Source organism: Salarias fasciatus, chromosome 20 (assembly GCF_902148845.1).
Source record: "Salarias fasciatus chromosome 20, fSalaFa1.1, whole genome shotgun sequence".
In the NCBI taxonomy this organism is placed as follows: Eukaryota; Metazoa; Chordata; class Actinopteri; order Blenniiformes; family Blenniidae; genus Salarias; species Salarias fasciatus.
The window spans coordinates 14,517,284-14,524,665 of NC_043764.1; the positions used below are offsets into that span (position 1 = coordinate 14,517,284).

A 7,382-nucleotide genomic window follows, 5' to 3' on the forward strand; every position below is an offset into this window, starting at 1 on the left:
CTTTGATTTTAATGTTTTAATTGTTTCAGGCTGTTGATGTTTCTAATCTTTGGCTGAGTCTTCTTGGTGATGTTCTGTTGAAGCACATTAAAGTGTTTTGCTAATTTTTTTTCCACCTCATTGAACATGATGATTGATTTCCTTTCAGATCACGCCGGCTTCTGCCCTCCTCCAGCCTATGCCAACAATCCACACATGTGTGATGCTATCCCACTGATCCTTTGCACCGTTGACAGTTCACTGCCACAAATATGAAAAATGTTGTGACAATGGATGTGGGCGTACGTGCGTGACAGCGATTGGCGGTAACATGGAAATCAAGTCATCTTTTTGAAACCCCTCTTATAATATGATAGCAAATGAGTAGATTTTTTTTTTGTCAGAGAAAAAAAATTCTTCAATAAATGACACTTTTTGTTACATTACTAGTTTATCTATTTTATTTTTGGCATCAAATAAATGAGACTTTACAATGTAACACATCACAATACCAGATTTCACTGCTTCTCACTCAACTGAATTACAGTTGTCACAGTCAGCGATTCATCGCAGGAGAAAAACCAAGAGACAGCCTGCAATCGCATCGACACCAAGAGGTCATTAAGGTTTACTTTAGGAAAACTGAAATATATTGAGAAAACCAAGACATGGGATGACAATTTATTATATAAATTCAGATGGCACAATAAATGGAAAATGAAAGGTTTTGTGCTTGTAGTTTGAGACTAGTTGTTTCAGACTGTTGCTGTGTTTCATCTTCAGTTTGTGTCTCATATTTTGTCTTTATACATCTTTTTGCATATGAACCCAAACCCACCCCACCCTGAACAATAACAGAAACAAGAAATAAATCAGAAATACAGAATGAATTGATCTGAAAAAATCATATAAATTTCAGTTTTTTCATTATATTTAATGTAATAAATGAACAAGAAAGCAATCAACATATTATTGCTAATTTGCGCATGGTTTTAAAGCTGTTGCAAATCGTTTTGACTGCATTCTGTAATTCCAACCTTAAAATCATATAGTCATGACACATTCATTTTTTCATGCTTTCTCAGACATTACTGTTTTTATCCAATTTTATCTGTGAAGTCAAAGTTGTAAGTCCCTTTTTTCAGGACACTCACAACAGTTTAATATGTGTTCAGGTGGGTCACTGTTAACTTTTTGGTGACATTTTTTGATTCCAACAAAATACTTATCATCACAATTTGAAATAGTAAGAAGTTGTCAGATTGTTCCATAACTCTGCATAGTTCTTGTTTTCATTCAGTTTAAAAAGTCCAACCATTCACATTGAAAAGTCTTTGCTGTGTCCCAGTAGACAATGCTCTCGTGACTTTGAATGCTGCTGTAACTGGAAGGGCTGCAATTAACAAAGTGGACGTGCTGTGCCACATGGAACTGAGTTACATGAAAACTCGAGAGATTTGTTTTTCAAAGGCTTATATTATACTTTTGGGCCTTTTTTTCTAATTGCAAGTGTTGTTTTTCTTCTCTTTTTTAGTTGTTCTTTGGCGTTTTGGTTGATATCTGTCAAAGAAAGTAGGAGGTGAAGAAAAACTCAGCAAGACAACTGGCTGCCGTTCCTGCAGAGAGCCCTGCTGATTCAACAATCTTCAACCACACTAAATCCTACATCCTTGGCTGTACTGTCTGGGTTTCTTTCATGTCAAAATACATCAAGATTTAAAAAAAAAATGGTGACAACCTGCTTTCTGATATTTCAACTTGATCACCTATTTGTGCACTTTGATACACATTTGATTACCCATAAATTTGAATCTTTGTACGATTGATCATTTGTCGAATAATGGTACTTGTTGGTCTGACTGTCTAAGTCTCCTCATTATTGGCAAATAAAATGAAACAACTGCATCAAAACTTGCTCTGTGTTTGTCATGCATATTCACAATCACAGCAATATCATATATGAATAGTTATAATTAATATTAGGTCCATATATTAGGTCAGATATAGTTTTGCTTTCGAGGCATTATTACTAATCTGCTCTATCAAGAGATTTTTCTTTTCAAAGGTTAAAAGAGTACTCCGAAGATTTTGGACCGACGCCCTATCCCTATCATTTACAAAGTGAGATAAGCTCATAAATACCTTTATTGTGTCTGTACGTCCAGTGGCTGGCTCCCAGCTGTTAGCATCGTAGTTAGCTTAGCCAGTCCAGGGGATGGCGTATTAGCACATGAAGTGAATCCAAATGGTTATAAAACATTTTAAAAGACGTGTTTTCTTTTCAAACCGTTAAAATGTTTTGATTCACACAGATCTGCACAAGCATAGTGATCCGCGGAAGGACATACCGGCGCACAGCGGCTGAGGCTATGGCTGTTACTGCTGTGCTCCGGTATTGAGCTTTGGAACCGACGTCACCGCGCAATGCATTGTGGGACGGCGCGCGACAGCCGTAAACAACACTTTCAGTTCAGAGGTCAACAAAACAACAAAAACATTTATCTCAACACTGGGCTGTCATGGAAGAGAGGTGTGAGCGGACCATGATGAAATATTGGTGAAACTAATGGGTTTTTGGACAATTAAAGCCGTTTTAGGAGTGGCGTTACCGATGCCCCGTCTGCTTGACGTATACGGATGTCCGCCACTCGATTTTGGATCTAAATTTGTCCCGAAGCACTGTTCGGATCAGAAAAGCCTTCTGGGTGAGTAGCCCATTTGTTGTGACGTTTGTGCTGGGTTTCTGTTTTGTCCTTTCTGTGATCGGTGGGATTCAATGTGCATAGCTTGTCAAATTTAAAATACTTATCATTTGCACTTTTTTTTTTTTTGCTGGTGTTACTCACAATAAAGTTAGGGTTCTTTTTTTTTTTTTATAAGAAACCTCGTGTCTGGTGCTAATTTAGACTCCAGTAATTTCAGTAGTTTTTATTTCCTGTGTTTAGTGCCATATTTAATGGGTCCATTTAACCCAAAGGATATAAAGGTTGACTTTGATTACAGTTTTTACCCATTGCTTGAACACTATAGACACATGCTTAAACCAAAGTAACATAACTTGAAGTTGTTGTGACTATATCTTAAACAAAGTGTAACCATACCCTAAACAAAAGCGCTGCTTTGCACTTTAGTTGCAATTCTGTAACACACTTGCTCCTTTCTACAACACACTTGCTCCTGCACACTACACACTATTTCATACGTAAGGCACTTAGTTCAAAAATGAAATGTCAAGGTACCATTCGGAAAACACATCTATTCAAAATACATCACACATTGCCTAATTGAAAATACTTAGGCGTGTGCCTGAAACACTTACTTGCAAAACTGAACACCAATCAGCCTGGTACAAAAAGGCCTCCGTTAAGCCATTTGGAGAACTTTCCACCATGGAGGCAGGGAGAGCTCGAGGCAGAGGAAGAGGAAGACAGAGAGAGAAAGGAGGACGTGGTCGAAGAGGCCAAGCAAGGGCCATTACTTCAAATGACATAAGAGCAACTTTGGTGGAACAGATTATAAACCATGGTCTGACTGTGAGGGAAGCTGGGCAGAGAGTCCACCCTAATCTAAGCCGTTTCACAGTTTCATCCATAATCAGGACATTCTGACTGGACAACAGGTATATCTTCAACTCTCTACTCTACGCAGACTGTATCTAGAGTATTTACAGTACTGTAGCATATCACGTTACCGTATCACATGTACTGCATTGCAGGGCGGCTAATGCTCTTTTTCAAACAAAAGTGGTTGCTTTGTGAAACATACTGTGATAACGTGTTGAGATGTTTCAGTACTGTGTATGGTAAATACAGTTAAGTACAGTATATACAGTACTGTAAAAAAGAAGCAAATAATAACTATTTGTGGTTGCATTTTTCTACAAAATGGCAAGAAGACCTCCTGGGGAAGGGGGGGGGGGGGGGGGGGGGGGGACGCCAGCGCCTGTTCACCCAACAGCAGGAACTGGCCATAGTGAACCCAGTCAGAGCAAACAATGCAATCCGTCTCCACCAGCTACAGCAACAAATACTTGCAGATTGGCACATATTCAATAACATAGATCGAATAAGCGTTTCCGCTATCTGACGCATCTTGGTAAAGCACAACATGACCATGAAGCAACCGTACAGGGTCCTATTTGAGAGGAACAGTATCAGGGTCAAAGAACTTCCACATGAATATGTACAGGTGACTGTTACAGTCCTTTACATTTACAGTACAGAATGGGTGCAATTGTGAAAATTGTGCCAAATTTTTACTTTTTGTGTTTAGCAATCGAAAAAAAAACTGTAAGCCCACACACAATTGTGCTTTTCTGTGTTAACAGTATATTTTTTGTTTTATTTTTGCTTTAACTGAATTTACTGTATTGTAAAATGCACTACTGCAATGTAATGATTTTGGATTGAGTATTTTATCTTTTGGTTGTGAAAACGTGCTTTCTGTGTAACTGAATAAAAAGAGTGAAAACGAAAGACTGCAGTGTTTTATATAAAGTAGAATAGTGTGTTGCTGCTGATCTGAAAGTGCTTTAATAAGATGCAAGTGGGTATCATTTTGTCATCAGAGTGAAATTTTGACATAGGATTGTTAGGTTTTGACAGCAGAGTTTCAATTTGACATAGATGTGAATTGTTTATTTCCCAGTGTTGTGTCTCATTTGCTTGTGTGTAGAGTTTTGACACAATGAGCCAAGTTTTGCAAAACGTGTTCAAGCAACGGGCAAAAACTGTAAGGTGGTGGGTGGTGCTGGGCGGTGAAGGAGCGGTTGGTTAATGAGACCAGCCTTGTGCGGCGACGACGTCACAGGAGCTAAATCAAAATCTCTCATTTTGGAGTGGCAGGGCCGCAAGTTTCAATCGAAGTCCAACATTGACAAATATGTTTCAACAAGGAAAAATGTGATTTCTAGATGATAAAACTCTTTAAAAAAAAAACAAACAAAAAAAATAAATTAATTAAAAAAATTTTTTTTCCATCATATTCTCAACACTGTAAAAAAATTATTGAGACAACTTAAAATTTTAAGGCAACCTTTTGCAGTAAAACTTTTGAATTGTGTCAATGATTTGCGATGTCATTGTCCTAAGCGACATTTCACTATTGTACCAATTACATTTATGCTGTTCTGTTAATGGACACTACTATTAATTCTTCGTTTTGCCAATTACAACATGCTGATTTGCTCAATAAGTCATTCAAATAGCTAGCAAAAGCTTATTGACTGCACAATCATTATTTAATTACCTGCATGTCAATAAATTCACAATCCTGAATGGTGGTTCCATACTTTTATTTTATTTACCTGTGCAATGCTGTAACACATTGATAATCCTGTCAAGAATGAAAACTCTGCCCAAAATATAATTGATGCAGTTGATTCTTTTTATTTGCTGACAAAGAAGAGATTTAGACAGTCGGAGCAACAGTAACCAGACCATTATTTGACAATGGATTAATTAAATCCAGAAAATGCCCCCAAGGATAATTTCATGTCAAAGATTGTAGAATAGGCAGGGCTCACTGCAGGAATGTCGGTCAGTTGTCTTGCTGAATTTCTTTTCTTGTCAACCCTTTTCACGTTTATCTTTCTATGGCAGACATCAACCACTCCAGTGATCTTCAAAAAAGAAACAAAAAACAACACTTGCAATTATTAAAAGGCCTGAAATGACACAGAAAAAGAGTTTAAAAAAATTATTTAAAGTGTTTCATATTAATAACTCACGTGGATCTATGTTGGTGCACACATATCCACATGGACTGTTGCAGCACTTGCGACCTCTGCGGCAGTCGCTGTCATGAGAGCATGGATTCCTGCCACATGGAAAACCCCGAACCATCATTTCGTCAGGGCATTGCCCTTGATTGGCTGAATTGAAAGAAATAGAATAAAAATTTGCAAAGTTATGAGACAATCTGATAATTTGCTAGCCATTCAAATTGAAGCATCTTTTCTGGAAATCAAAACCTTTCACCAAAACATTTACAACTGCCCAACTGAAAACAAATTTCTTTCAGATTCTGGAAACTGCAAAATAGCATTCAGTCCTGAAACAATTATAACGATTGAAAAATAATACTGAAGCCTAATATTATACATTTGGCTTGATTGTGCATACTTCCCTTCGTGCTGTGCTCCACATTTTGAGGTTATGACATAAAGTATTAATGGCTGACATGTGTCTCGTATGACCAAAGTCATACATCTGATCAGTGGCCCAAGAAATACACCTTCAGTACTCAAGTATTTTCTCTAATTTACATAATGACAACAATGAAACTGTACTACACTTATCTAACTTACCAAAAACAAACAGAAATTCTACGATCTTGCAAGAGGTATTTCAGAAATGTGAGTTTATTTCCATCTTACGTTTCATCGCTGCCGTGCACACACGAGCACATCCATTATAGCAGCATTTCTCATGCTTCTCGCATTGACTATCAATGAAGCAAGTGGGAAAAATGACTTCAGGACATATGGGATATGGGAAGCCAGGAAAGATCGGAGGACACACACCAGAGTGATCTGAAAGGAAGGAGAAATCATCATGTTCCAAGAGCTGGGAAAAAATGGCAAAGCACGTTACTGTGCTCCAACGTCCCCAAGACGACTGAATCAGACAAGAAACAACAACAGACTGAAACAAGTAGAACATTGTCATCCAACTGAAAAACTGTTGACCTTTCACCTTCAATTCCCTTTTCCATCGAACATCTTAATATGGTCCACTACTGCTGATGTCGAAAACAACATAACAATAGAGATATATTTAAAAAAGAAAAGGATCTTTGTTGAGTCAAAGAGTGCAAAACAAACTTACCTCCTAAAAGTGCATCTGAGCACCCAAGTGCACCCAGAATCAGAATCAACGCACAGACCGCAGGCAGACGTCCAGCCATGTCTCCTCTTCCTGCACACAAGAATGCAACTGTTGTTTGGGGAAAAAATCTTCAGATATTTATGCTGTTGCAGAGCAGTTCAGTCAGGTCAGAGGATTAGTCTGCTCCTCTTATCACACTCTCTGATCCACAGACAAGGATACTGACACTCATCCTTCCTTTTATTGTTGTTCTGATTTTTGTAGGTGAATTTGTAAGAAGTATATTGGTAAGATATTCAATGATGAATACAGATCACTTTGACTTCTTCATTGTAGGCGATTAAGATTTTCTAAAAGTAGTCTTTTTTGTCCTTCAGCTTTAATTCCTGGACATCTGAGGACTGTGTTCTCTACTTAAAATATTTTTTTGTACTCAGCCTTTGACAATCAACAATACACTGTTTCATTTCATTCATTTCAATAAAAACATTCAATTTACTCTTTTTATTAATGTCTCTTAGAATTATTTCTACGTATTTCAGTGCCTATTTTTTTTTAATTCTTTTGTGAGATTTG

The 7,382-nt window shown here is 37.5% G+C and overlaps 1 long non-coding RNA gene across 1 annotated transcript; it reads left to right on the forward strand.

The window, feature by feature from the left end:
- The first annotated feature begins 240 nt into the window (after positions 1-240).
- Positions 241-1,707, forward strand: LOC115407432 (uncharacterized). The gene is made up of 2 exons (XR_003933631.1): positions 241-305; positions 1,514-1,707. It is a non-coding gene; the product is annotated as an uncharacterized LOC115407432 (long non-coding RNA).
- Positions 1,708-7,382: the final 5,675 nt, after the last annotated feature.